The following is a 14,781-nucleotide window of genomic DNA, read 5'->3' on the forward strand; positions in this document are numbered from 1 at the left end:
GGCCTGATTCAGAGCTGAACGCTCTGACCAGACCGCTCGCTCTGAATCAGGGCCCTCCTACCTGAAAATGGAGCGGCCTCCTGGCCGCTCGCATAGCTGTGGGTGACCACCCACAGCATATCCGAGCGGCCAAAAAGATGGCCGCGATGGTCTTTGACCATCGCGACCATCGTGTTTGCGACGAGACCCTGCGGTAGGGTCTCGCTGCCGCAAGCCCAGGAGTGATTTTGGCTCTATCAGAGCCAAAATCACTCCCACTGACATCACTAGTGATGTCAGTGGGGCCGGCTTCAGACGGTAGGCGTTCCCATGGGAACGCCTCCGTCTGGCAGCCACGCCCCCGGCACGCCCACCGAAGGGGGCGTGCTGTCAATCAACATCGACAGCACGTCCCCTTTGGTGCGAGACCCGGAGCGACGGAGAGCCCGTCGCTATCCGGGTCTCGCGCATGCGCACGACGGAGCTCCCTCCGTCGTGCGCATGCGCAGTGGGGCAACATCGACCCGCTTGCGAGCGTCCTTTGCTCGCGAGCGGGTCTGAATGACCCCCTATGATCCTTATTCTGAAGTGTCTTTATTCTAGCATCAGTGCTGCAGTCCAGGAAAACATGAAAAGCATCAGGTATAGGAGCCCGAATACAGAGCACAACACCCCTGTGCCATAATAACTTCCCTCCTCCAAAGGATAATGAGACAAAACAGTATGAGTAAATGCTGTATTTCTGACAGAAGGCATCAGAAACCGAATGGTAAGAATGATTGTGAAAGCACAATCTACAGGTACAATCTTGCCGCAATGTTGAGGGTACCCTATACGGCAATTATATATACGCACACCCCACTCCCAGATTGCCAGTATCGCACCCTGCAATTGAGTCAACCACAAAGAGTGGACTGTGAGCTGCTGCCGATATGACCAGCCAAATAATTGTTCCTAATAAGTGATACACAGTCTGATTGGATCCAGCTGTGCAGAAGAGAGACCCCCTGTCAGAGCAATACGAGCTCACCGGCAGCAGGAAGGACAGGATCGACTTATTTGTCCCATCAGTCCTGGACAGCAAAATGCCCAATTTGCCCCGCCTGGTATTTCGCCAGGCTGGTGAGTATCTGTGTTACTTATCTCGTGTCACTAAACCCAGTTAGGCCACATTCAGAGTAGGCCAACGGTGATCACGTGTCCGTGCTCTGGGCTTAGAGATTTATAACAGTTGTATTGATAATTAAGCATTGTTGCTGAATATACATGTTATATCTTTTGTACCAGTTACTGCTTGTTGGTATATTTGTTATGTATGTTATAGACAGCAAGCCTGATTCAGACCCGCTCGCGAGCGCTGAGCGCTCGCAAGCGGATCGATGGTGCCCTAGTGCGCATGTTCACGACGGAGGGAGCTCCATCGTGCGCATGCGCGAGACCCGAATAGCGACGGCCAAGCCGTCGCTATGGGTCTCGCACCAAAGGGGGCGTGCTGTCGATGGTGAGTGACAGCACGCCCCTTTTGGTGGGCGTGCCGGGGGCGTTGCTGCCCAGACGGAGGCGTTCCCATGGGAACGCCTACCGTCTGGGGCCGGCCCCACTGACATCACTAGTGATGTCAGTGGGAGTGCTTTTGGCTGTGATAGAGCCAAAAGCACTCCTGGGCTTGCGTCAGCGAGACCCTATCGCGACCATCTTTTTGGCCGCTCGCATAAGCTGTGGGTGGCTCGCTACAAACAGGGCGGCTGTCGATGTTGATCGACAGCTCGCCCCGTTTTGTGGGCGGGGAGCGGGGGTGGCTGGCCAAACGGAGGCGTTCCCAAAGGAACGCCTGCCGTTTGGGGGCGGCCCTACTGACACCACGAGTGATGTCAGTAGTGAGCTTCTGGCTCTAATAGAACCGGAAGCTCACTGGGGCTTGCGGCAGATGAGACCCTACCACAAGGGTCTCATCGCGACCATCACCTGGCCGCTCACAAAAGCTGTGGGTGGTCACCCACAGCTTAGCGAGCGGCCAGGAGGCAGGGTTTGTCAAAACAAAGTGGCCTCCCTGATTCAGAGCGAGCGCTCGCTTTTTGCGAGCGGCTCTAAATAAGGCGGAAAGTTTCATTGTAATTTGTAACACATACTAGTGGGCTAGTTTCAGGGCCTGTGTGTTTACTTAGCGTTGAGTGGGCACGTTCGACCATCTTGGCAGGTAGACTTGCAGAAAGCTGTGGTGAGGGCCTTTTCTCTGCGTTTTCTTGCAGATGCTGACATCCACCTAGCAAGGTGACAAGAATATCGTGGTGAGAACATTTATTTGTGTGACGTCCCAATCCCTCATCCCTTCGGCGGACATTTCCAAAAGTTGCATCTCGGTGCTTTACACTGCCTTGTAACAATGTATGAGATCAGAAGTGCCAATAATGACCATCCACTGATCCCAGAGCAGGTCATCCAGGCTTAGGAGCCCGTTTTCTGTTGCAAGAATCAGGGATGTGGTTTTCCTCTCCCCACTTTGTGTCGGTACCTGGCCTACATCCCAGAAGCAAAGTAGCCAGCTGATACATCTGCAGGGCAGCAGGCTTGCACCTCACCCACGCACCTCTTACATTTGCGAGGGTCCCTGGTGAAGACCGGGGCGTGCATAAATTATCCACTGAGATGACGGAAGCAGCCTGGCGTCCCTCTGCGTGCAGGAAGTCACTCAACTCCTGCGGCAGGGTCAGGTGTACTTTTAGTCTGCGTGCTGCTCCGATGTTACTCGATGTTCCCAATGTTTTCTTGCCTTGCACAACAGTACGGACGTCAGCGGACAGTAAAGGGGGCGGCATTATGTAGCGCTGGGCGTCTGCAACTTCGTGCTGCCATTGCCGTGCGTATGCACTTGGGCCTGATTCAGACCCGGTTGCAAGCGCTGAGCGTTCGCAACCGGGTCGATGGTGGCCCAGTGCGCATGTTGGAGCCAGCTCCGTCGCGTGCATGCGCGAGACCCGGATAGCGACAGGCAATCCGTCGCTCCGGGTCTCGCACCAGAGGGGACGTGCTGTCGATGTTGAGTGACAGCACGCCGATTTGGTGGGCGGGCTGGGGGGGTGGCTGCCCAAACGAAGGCTTTCATATGAGAACGCCTACCATTTGGGGCCGGCCCCACTGACATCACTTGTCTCTGTTAGAGCCAAAATCTCTCTGGGGCTTGTGGCAACGAGACCCTACCACAAGGGTCTCATCGCAAGCCCGATGGTCGCGATGGTCTTGCACAGCTATACGAGCGGCCAGGAGGCCATTCTTAAAAAAAAAAGACCGGCCCTGATTCAGAGCGAGCGCTCTGTCAGAGCAGCCGGCTCTGAATCAGGGCCTGTATTCATTAGCATATTCTCGCAGCTGCCGGGTGCGTGCGTCTGCATCCGTGCGTTCCTTGCTGGATCACGCCCACAGTCTGTAACAATTCCATTAATTAGGTCACATCATTTAATTTTTTTTATGTTTTATGCAAATGATAAAACTGGGGCTGAGGGTGACAGGGAAAACTGTATTATCAAACGCTGAACTAGCAACTTCTTGGTAACAATGATTTTCTGATAAGTTGTACGCTAACAATTAGACAGTGACGAGGGCGCCGACAAATTACTTTTGATTAAGTCTTAAAGGTCCGTTGAGCAATAACTTTGTATTTATTTCACTTAAAATGAACCTGTCATATACACACAGTGCAGACAGCCTGAGCCGGAGAGCAGCGGGATAACTGGCGAGAACCCAGCGGCTTCAATGAGATAACGACTGCCGCACTCTCATGTATAGTAGTTCAGCCTGAGGTGCGGTTATTATAGATGCCTCATACCATAGAAAGTAACAGCTGATCACAGGTTACCTCCAAGGCCCTAAAAGTCCCAGAAAAGCACCAACTCGGAGCTTATTTACAAACGAATCCTGAATCTGATGCTGGCCATACACATAGCGATATTTTACCCGATCTGGCCGATTCCGACACATTGGAATGACAGATCGTGTAAAATATGGCCAAATCTTGAGTAAATCATGAGTCCCCACTCACGACCACGATGCGATGCGCGTCCCCGCTGGTCGCACATCGCATCGTCAGATCTGCCGTGCAGTAGGGCAGATCTGACAATCTAGGAGGCGACGCACTGTGATAGTCTGGATGCAGGAGAGATTGTATGAAGATTGGACACCAAATCGTGTGCAGATCGTGTGCAGAGCTGCCGGGGAGAGTTTCAAGGGAAATCGTACACTCCGGCTAATCGTGTGCAGATCGCTATGTGTGTGGGCACCTTGAGAGTGGAAATCCAATCAATCTTGGCAAAAAAAACTAGATCCACTGGCAGGTCTGTCTCTAATTTTATTATTATTTATAATTACCAGTTATTTATATAGTGAACACATATTCCACAGCACTTTACAGAGACTATTTGGCCATTCACATCAGTCCCTGCCCCAGGGGAGCTTACACTCTAGGGGGGTCATTCAGACCCGCTCGTGAGCGGCAGTACGCTAGCAAGCGGGTCGATGTCCCCCACTGCGCATGCGCACAATGGAGGGAGTTCCGTCGTGCGCATGCGCGAGACCCGGAGAGCGACGGGCTCTCCATCGCTCCGGGTCTCGCACCAAAGGGGGCGTGCTGTCGATGTTGATTGACAGCACGCCCCCTTTGGTGGGCGTGCCTGCCAGACGGAGGCGTTCCCATGGGAACGCCTACCGTCTCAAGCCGGCCCCACTGACATCACTAGTGATGTCAGTGGGAGTGATTTTGGCTCTGATAGAGCCAAAATCACTCCAGGGCTTGCGGCAGCGAGACCCTACCGCAGGGTCTCCGTCGCAAGCCCGATGGTCATCATCATGGACGCTCGCATAAGCTGTGGGTGGTAACCCACAGCTATGCGAGCGTCCATGAGGACGCTCCTAAAACAGGTAGGAGGGCCCTGATTCAGAGCGAGCGCTCTGGTCAGAGCGTTCAGCTCTGAATCAGGCCCTAGATTCCCTATCATATGCACACACATATACATACTAGGGTTAATTCTGTTGGGAACCAATTAACCTACCAGTGTAACACCCCCTAACACTGGGTATACGTAAGAATGGGGTTCTAGGTTCTTTCTTTTGTACAGAGAGGTAAAGAGGTAAGTATACAATAGTTTGAGGGAAACATATTATGTATTTTATTGCAGTAACAGAAATTATATCATGTTAAATTGCACTTCTGCAGTAAGAATTACAAGTTCATTTTCCAATAACAATTACAGTCACAATTCACACGAACAAAACATCAAATCAAGTTTATTATTCAGGAACACTGCCTCCTTGCTATCGCCAAATATTCCTCTCCTCCTGATGTCAAAGGATTAATGCATGCAATACTCTTTAAGCAACATTTTAACAAAAATACTTATATTCAATAACCTCAGTGTATTTATCAAAACAGTAAAGACAAAAATAGCAGTTTCTATCTTTGTAGCCTGTATGCTATTTTTCTAAATTTTTCTGGCCAGAACACCTAATAGTTCATGAGCTCATATATCCCTAAAGTCCTGTTGGTGTACACTGCGTTGTTCGGGTTATTGGATGCTAGCACCGACTTTAAACTGTCACTAATGGAGATCTCTCCACTCTGAGTAGGTTAAATTGCTCAAGCTGAATTTATTCCTGTTGCAATTGTCCCTCCTTATTAATCCTGGCTGACAGTCTCTGTAACTAGACTAATGCATCAACAATTTGGCAACATTTGTGTAATAAGGCCCTGATTCAGAGCCGCTCGCTATTTGCGGTCGTTCGTTCTAAAACAAGGGCTGGCTATTCAAATGAACCGTTCGCTAATTGCGGTCTGTTCACGCCTCTAAGTCTGAACGAGCGAGCAAAACTTGCGTTTGTAATTTTGAAAAATACGCCCCCTGGCCGCTCGCATCCTACGTCATGTCCGCTATTTATTAGATTAATCGAGTACATCGAACAGCGTATGAACTGCTCGCTATTCTTGTGGCTGGTTTTTTCAACCGCTATTTTGCGAGCAGTTCGGAGTAGAAAAAAAAAAAAGTGACGTGGTCAATGACGCTGCTGTATTAATTATGCACTCCCTTAAAACGCCCGTTTTGACCTTTAAGCACGCCTGCGATCTAATTCCACACCCCCGTTTTCAAGCACCTTCCCCTGTTACCACCCACATACGCCTCCCTCTGTCACTCAAAATAGCAGGCATTCGCTATATAGCGAACAAACAATTTTCGGCCGCACTCACTGGTTCGCGCATGCGTATTAAAATCCGTACGCATGCGCAGATGTGCGAACATCGGTCAGAACGAACGAGCGGCCGCTTACAAGCGGCTCTGAATCAGGGCCTAAGTCTCTTACCACCGTGACCTCCTGGTTCCCTGCAGTGCCCGACACAACCTCCAGAGGACCCAGGATAGACTCGCCTCCGTCTATATGCTGATCCCACTGTCTCCGCCTCAGCCGTGCCTTCTCCCCGACAGGCTTCCGCTTCCTGACGTCAGGTCCCTTCTGCCGCCGCAATGTCTCTGGACCGCAGCCACGACTTTTCCTTGTCTCCGGATGGCCGCTCCTGTCCTCCGGTTATATCAGGTAAACAGCGCACCGGAGCTCTCTTCAGCTACCGCAACCTCAGGGACCTGCCAACCGTTCCTCTCTCTCCAGTCCCCACAGCACAACAGGGGGGGGAACAGTTTGCGGCTGTTGCTCCTGGGACCAACTGCCAGTCGACACACATCCTGGACTTGTTCCCTGCTCTCTCCCTCGCGGCCATGCTAACGCTCCACCTGTCCTCACGCGCTGACTTATCAACCTATCACCGGGACGTCTAACGGGGGTACTTCTCCCCTATCTCAGACTCCTTGGTAGAGTCCTGTGCTCGTGCTCTCCCTAATACTGCAGGGCCTTTCTGTATGGATGGTACCATCTTCTTCCTTCTATAGGGGCAGCACAGGCACACACGTCCCCGTTGACTACTTTATCTGAGAACAATCTTCTTTAATAAAATACATTTATTTACATTTTTGGGGAACATTCATGACTTCACTTTACTTGGCACAGACTGTTTAACAATTATGACCCCCTAATTTTGGGGTATCACACCAGTATATTTTTGGAGCATGGGAGGCACCCGGAGGAAACCCACGCAAGCACAGGGAGAATATGCAAACTCCGCACAGTTAGGGCCGAGGTGGGACTCAAACCCACGACCTCAGTGCTGTGAGGCAGTAATGCTAACCATTACACTGTCTGTGCTGTCTTTTAGACACCTTTTATAGTGCAAATGCGCCGCGGAAGTAATCGCCGACTGCTCCATCCGTTGATTCATCACTCTCTACGTGAAATGGACATTTCTGATCGGCAACTGGCCGCTCAACTTGCGGATTGATCTGCCTTTTAGTAGTGTTGTGGCAGTACCGTGGGCGTGTAGGCCAGCCTCCGCGCGTGGTTGTGGCGTGCAGACAGAGATGGCACGCCTCTTTCAGATGGATCCTTTGCACGCTTGGATCGTGTTTTACCCTTCCTCAGTCAGTCTGCAGGGAGTCCATAAGAAATGGAAAAAACTGAGGACATAAAGATTTTGTCCATACCTCTGGCAATAGATTGGCTTTCACAATTTTTCAAGATAATATTATGCATGACAACTATTTCGCCATGTTGGGTGGATATTGGGTGGTTATTGAGAATTATAAGTAATGTATACCCCTCCCCCGCCCCATACGTCCCAACTTATGTCTATCCCACATTGGTTAGCGACATGGCAGTGGTTATGCAACATTGAGTATGATCAAGCACATTGGTATATGCCATGTCTAATGGGGCCGTGCCCCCCCCCCTCCCAGAGGAAGCCCCCAGTCCTTTGTCTTTCACCTATAACACCCCTACATTGGCACATGCACCTGCTACTGTTGAAGCGGCAGCCACAAATTGGTGTGGTACATTGGTAATATGAGTGCGGTTAGGTAGATCTAAACAGGTTTTGTGAGCATGGGGCACAGCATGGCAGCCCGAGGGTGAGGTTTAAAGTGGCACAATACAAATGGAAATCTCAGCATTACCTTTACCTACATCACCGAGAATAAAATAAATAATAACAAAATATTAATAAAAAATAAAATGCCCCCCTCCTGTATGACCAAAAAATCTGTCTCTCTGCAACACTGCTAAGGGGCATTAAGGAAAAAGTGGCGTCTAGTTCAAGAACCACTACCTGCTGCCACCAAAGGTTCCTCCCCAGGAGGTCCGTGGAGAGGGTGGTCGAGGTGGGTGGGGCATGATGGATTGCATAATCGCAGTCCCACCCTTATGACGTTTTGTATAGCGACGGGCAATGGGGAGATTCTGGGATTTCTGCCTATCCTTCTGGTGCAGCAGGAGACTTCACTTTTGTCCGGGAGTATAGGCAACCATGCATTAAAGAGAGTATCTATAAAGTCTATTATAGATGGCAGGGCCGGCTCTAGGGGTGTTCGACCTGTGCGGTCGCACAGGGGCGTCACCTATAGGGGGCGCACCCCTCCCCAACATCCCGATTTCAGTGGCCCGCGGGCAGTCAAATCGAGAGGTTGGGGACACCCACCGCCGCAACTGTGCGGTAGTGCCGGACCCCAGAGACTCTAAATGGATGCTGCGCGCATGCGCACGACATCCATTCAGCGACAGGAGAGGGGCTGGGGGAAGCCCAGCTAGTGAGGCTCCCCCCAGCCTGATGTTATTTGGAGGCAGACAAGGCCTTTAATAACATCACGTAGGGGGCGTGGCCTATGGCAGTTAGATCTGCGCGTGGCTTGGCCATGCGCGTGAAGATAGGGCGCACTGGAGAGGGCCGGCACAGGGTGCTCCGACCCCTGGAGCCAGCCCTGATAGATGGTGTCCCACTGCTGACAAACTAGCTGTTATTTACCCTGCTACCTTTTATGCCCCCCTCTTGGAAGTGGATAGATCCCCTTCAATTTTTGAACCTTGACGTCATCAGTTACTTTCCAACGTCATTCCTTACTAGCCACATGGGTATAGAGGGGGAATACTGTGCCTCTTAGCAGGGCTGTGGCCAAACAGGAATGTTTATTTATACACAACTAGTGGTTCTGCCAGAAGATTTCTTCCTACTAGGACAAGGTCGGTTCTCTCCACTGCAGATTCCTCCTCAGTGCCTGTTTTTTACGTCAACAACCAGGAGATAGACAGGACTATGTTGGTGGCACTATGCAAACAAAGGTAAAAATGCAGGTTAGAGTATTTTAACAGTGTCAGCAGTATAAGTGTGAAGCTGTAAAGCATAGTCATACTACCGACACAATTCAAATGCTTTAAGTTGCAGGTGACGAATTGTGGTGCGGGAGGTGGAAGGTGAGGTTGGGGCTCCTTTGGCTGTCCAGGGTCATCGGGACCGGCCTAGGGATGACCATCGATCATTATCAAACACCGATGATTAACTATGGTTCTCGGCATCGATGTCAGAGTAAAACCCGATGCTTTTATTTTTAGTCGGCACAGAGCTTAGCCCCACCCCCCAGTGATCACTAAGCCCCATCCCCTATTTTGATTGGCCCATGGCTCTCCATGCCTTTCAGCAGCACTGGCCATCAAGTGGTGCAAACCATCAGTGGTTCACCGTAGATGGTTTAGTGCCATCGATGGTAAACACTGATGAAATCATCGATGGTAACCATAAATGGACAACCCACCGATGACCATCCCTAGAACAGCCCTGATATCAAGGGGTGGAGCCAGTAGTGGCATGATATGTATGTGACAGATAGTAGCCTGCTACCTGTTACTGCTGCTGATTTGCTGGGTGCATCCTGACCCCTAAATCAGATGTGTGTCATCTGATTGGCTCACAGGGGAGGTACTGTTGATGTCGAGTCAGGAATGCCCTGGTGCTTCTTAAACCCCTGGTGATAAAAGTTGTGTTGCGGGCAAGAATTTATTTTTTAGATATTTAAACAAATATTCAGGTCATTATATGCAATAAAGCAGTTTGTCCCCAAAATGGCTGTAAAATGTACATGGTATCAGAACCTGTAAAAATCAGCCCTTCTACACCCAAAGAACCCATTTCTATGATGTGAACTACAGCTCCCCCTGGTGGAGGAGGGGGTTAGACAACTGAAGCAAAGAAGCTCTGCGTATATTGGCGTATTGATGCTAGTGGCAGAAAGGGAAGAGAAAAAAAAACATAATTAAACAAATGTAATTCAAACTCACAACATGAAAGGGCTGCGAAGCCATGCACAGAATAAGAGATCACTGTTTATTAATTAACTATTCTACTCATTTTAATAAACCAGTATATTAAATTCAGGCGCTTATCGCCTGAAAAATTCAGCATGCTCTTAATTTGTTTAATCATATTAATCACACGAGTTAAGGGAAACCAGGAAAACAGAGGTAACGGGAACAGGAAATATTGCCATGTATTAACAAACGGGGTTACAGTGACTAAGCTACGAGCTACGAGTAATATTGACACCTGTTACACGCTGGCATTAGGTTCCATCCTCATTCCCATCTGCATGCTCTTATGGTGGGTACACACTGGGCGATATTACTGAGCGACTGCACGATTACGACATCGTAATCGTGCAATCGCTCAGTAATCGTGCACAAATCGTGCACTTTTAGGTCGGAAACGACCAGCGATGCGCACTCCCGCTGGTCGTTTCCGACATTGTCCATCGCCTGAACATGCAGCACAATCTGACGACCTCGTCAGGTTGCTGCATGTCAGGGAATGGGGGAGAGAGCCCGGCGCTGAACGATATCGTTAATGATATCGTTCAGTGGCTGTGCTCAATGTCATGAACGACATTGAGCACACCCTGCCGGGGACACACTACACGATATCGCTCAGGGAGCATATCGTGTAGTGTGTACGCACCATTACTGACGTTACAAATGTTAGTAAGAGATTATACTAGGTATATTTATTTTGTAACAATTACAATGTTTCTTTTTTTTTTTCTTCATTCATTTAGATTTTTGTTAACAATTGTTTTTATGGTGCTTCAGTTACATTTTTTTTTTTTTTTTAAATGTTAGTAAGAGGAAATTTTATATTGCCAGTGGCATTAGCCAGTGTGTGATTATGTTTGTCACAGTTCTTGTCTACTCTCACAGAACGTCCTGGAGACTCCCGAATGTCAGGGGTTCTTCCGGTCTCTCTCTCTCTCTCTCTCGAGTAGACCTGCCTCCCGAATTGCCCCTGTGAAGTGAGTAATCCGAAGCTTTATGACACAACTCACAGTAAATCTATGTGGTCCTGCGGAAGTGGTATGAAATACCGCCGGCCGCATGGCCTGGAGTTCGAATCCCGGCAGTGTCAGGCAGACAAATGAAGAGTTCCCGGCAGCGGCAGCCCGACAGTGCTGGAAATCCCGATCGTCCGTAGGCGAGTACTTACTAACCTAACCCCCCTAACCCTAACCCTCCTTAGGGTTGCCTAACCCTAACCTTCCCCCTGTGCCTAATCCTAACCCCCAATTCCCCGCTGCCTAAACCTAAGTCCCCCGGGGGGGGGGTGCCTAACCCTAACCTCCCCCCGGGGGTGTCTAACCCTAACCCTCCCTCCCCCTAGCCTAACCCTAACCCTCCCGGGGGGGTGCCTAACCCTAAGTCCCCCCAGGGAGCCCTAAACCTAACCTTCCCCCCCGTCGGCTGTCCACTCTCGGCGTCCGGCATCCCTTCGATCGGGATGCCAGGCGACGGGCTCCTGGTGTCGTAAAAATGACAGGTGTCTAGATTTAGACGCCTGTCATTTAACCCTCGCCGGGATACGTCAGCCGGCTTCCCGATTGCATCCCGGTCCTGCTGCCTGATGCCTCAAATCTTAGCATTCAGCAGCAAAAGCATATTTGCCGACTTCTGGCTGCCCCATCCGAGATAAAGAAGTCAGTTCGGCTATTCAGGGTGGGGGGGGGGGCAAAGTGGGCTAAGTGGGGGCAGTAAAGTGGGGGCGTATGAGGGTGTGGTTACATCATCATGGTCCTGCTTCTTCCACACATTGTGAAGCGGGGGAAGGGGGCCTTAATGACGTGATTCAGCGCAAACTGTGTCATTCTTCACCCGGCCTGCCCACTTTACTTGACTGCGGGAGAGTCACCCGAGATTCTGGAGCCCCCCGGATGGTTGGGAGAATAGGCAAGCATGAGTAAGACGTGGGGCCATTATGACACATCTCACTGCGATCCCCCAACAGTGTGGGGCACATTTTATCTCATACATTACTCTTGTCTCGAGGTGTCTTATCATGTTTTCCTTTTTTTTTTTAAATAGCGCTGCTGTTTTGTTTCGTTCGCTCATTCACACATACAGGCGTCAACAGACCGCAAAGAGCGAGCGCTCAATTTAAATAGCCGGCCCCTTTTTCTGAACGAGCGAGCGCAAATAGCGTCCGGCTCTGAATCAGGCCCTTAGTCCATCCATTCACTTCACTGAGGTTAGGGAGGGACTGTGACATCATTAGGGGTGGGTCTGCATTTAATGAAGATTTACAATTAAATTAGATTCCCAGCAGGTGGAGACTACATTTCTGGTAGGTGTTGTGTTACTATACAGACATGCAGCAATCTGTACCTGCTCCTGGTAGTTATACTGTGTTACTATACAGACATGCAGCGATTTGTACCTGCTCCTGGTAGTTACACTGTGTTACTATACAGACATGCAGCAATCTGTACCTGCTCCTGGTAGTTATACTGTGTTACTCTACAGACATGCAGTGATTTGTACCTGCTCCTGGTAGTTATACTGTGTTACTATGCAGACATGCAGTGATTTGTACCTTCTCCTGGTAGTTATACTGTGTTACTATTAGGGGTGTGCACCGGCCACTTTTCGTGTTTTGTGTTTTGGTTTTGGATCTGGATCTTTCTTCGTGTTTTGGATCTGGATTGGTTTTGCCAAAACCACCCTTCCGTGTTTTGGGTTCTGGGTTTTGTGTTTTGGATCTGTATTTTTTTGAAAAAAAGCATAAAAACAGCTAAAATCACAGAATTTGTAGGTTTTTCTGCTCCTATGCTATTATTAACCTCAATAACCTTAATTTCCACTCATTTCCAGTCTATTCTGAATACCTCACACCTCACAATAGTGTTTTTATGTCCAAAAGGTTGCACCGAGGTAGCTGGATGACTATGCTAAGCGACACGAGTGGGCGGCACAAACACGTGACCCATCTAGGCGTGAAACTGCAGTGGCAGACAGGATGGCATTGAAAAACTAGGCCCCAAACTGTACATAATGCAAAGAAAAAAAAGAGGTGCAAGATGGAATTGTCCTTGGGCCCTCCCACCCACCCTTATGTTGTATAAACAGGACATGCACACTTTAACAAACCAATCATTTCAGCGCCAGGGTCTGCCACACAACTGTGGCTGAAATGATTGGTTCGTTTGGGCCCCCACAAAACAAGCTGGCAATTAATCTGTCCCTGCACAAACTGGCTCTACGGAGGCAAGAAGTCGTCCTCATCCTCCTCATCCACAGATTCCTCACCCTCTTCAGTGTTATGTACATCCTCATCCTCACAGAGTATTAATTCGTCCCTGCTGGAACAACAGGTCCCTCTGTACGTTCTGGAGGCTGGTCTCCCTGGAAGAGTTGATCATTCATTTTATGAACATCATCTTCTCCACATTTTGTGGAAGCAACCTCCTACGCCTTTCGCTAACAAGGTTCCCGGCTGCACTAAACACTCTTTCGGAGTACACACTGGAGGGGGGGCAACTCAGGTAAAATAGAGCCAGTTTGTACAGGGACCTCCAAATTGCTTCTTTTTCCTGCCAGTACAGGTACGGACTGTCTGACATGCCTACTTGGATGCTGTCACCGATGTAATCCTTTAACAGACAGACGCACGCTTGTCGCTGCTGCTTTAAGGATGCAGGTGCGGCTACAGCCCACACAATTCACATAGACAGATAAAAGAAGAAGAATATTTTTATTGTTTGTGTAGCACACTTTGAGGGTGTCACCACCCTTTAACAGACAGACGCACGCTTGTCGCTGCTGCTTTAAGGATGCAGGTGCGGCTACAGCCCACACATTTCACAAAGACCGAAAAAAAAAGAACAATATTTTAATTGTTTGTGTAGCACACTTTGAGGGTGTCACCACCCTTTAACAGACAGACGCACGCTTGTCGCAGCTGCTTTAAGGATGCAGGTGCGGCTACAGCCCACACAATTCACAAAGACAGAAAAAAGAACAATATTTTAATTGTTTGTGTAGCACACTTTGAGGGTGTCACCACCCTTTAACAGACAGACGCACGCTTGTCGCTGCTGCTTTAAGGATGCAGGTGCGGCTACAGCCCACACAATTCACAAAGACAGAAAAAAGAAGAATATTTTTATTGTTTGTGTAGCACACTTTGAGGGTGTCACCACCCTTTAACAGACAGACGCACGCTTGTCGCTGCTGCTTTGAGGATGCAAGTGCGGCTACATCGCACACAAGTCACAAACACATTAAAAAAATAGTTTTTTATTTTTTGGAGCACTTCGTGAGTTACACCACCCTTTAACAGACAGACGCACGCTTGTCGCTGCTGCTTTAAGGATGCAGGTGCGGCTACAGCCCACACAATTCACAAAGACAGAAAAAAGAAGAAGAATATTTTTATTGTTTGTGTAGCACACTTTGAGGGTGTCACCACCCTTTAACAGACAGACGCACGCTTGTCGCTGCTGCTTTGAGGATGCAAGTGTGGCTACATCGCACACAAGTCACAAACACATTAAAAAAAATTTTTTGATTTTTTGGAGCACTTTGAGAGTTACAACACCCTTTAACAGACAGACGCACGCTTGTCGC

The sequence above is a fragment of the Taudactylus pleione genome, unplaced genomic scaffold (assembly GCF_031769625.1).
Source record: "Taudactylus pleione unplaced genomic scaffold, aTauple2 ptg000447l, whole genome shotgun sequence".
NCBI lineage: Eukaryota > Metazoa > Chordata > Amphibia > Anura > Myobatrachidae > Taudactylus > Taudactylus pleione.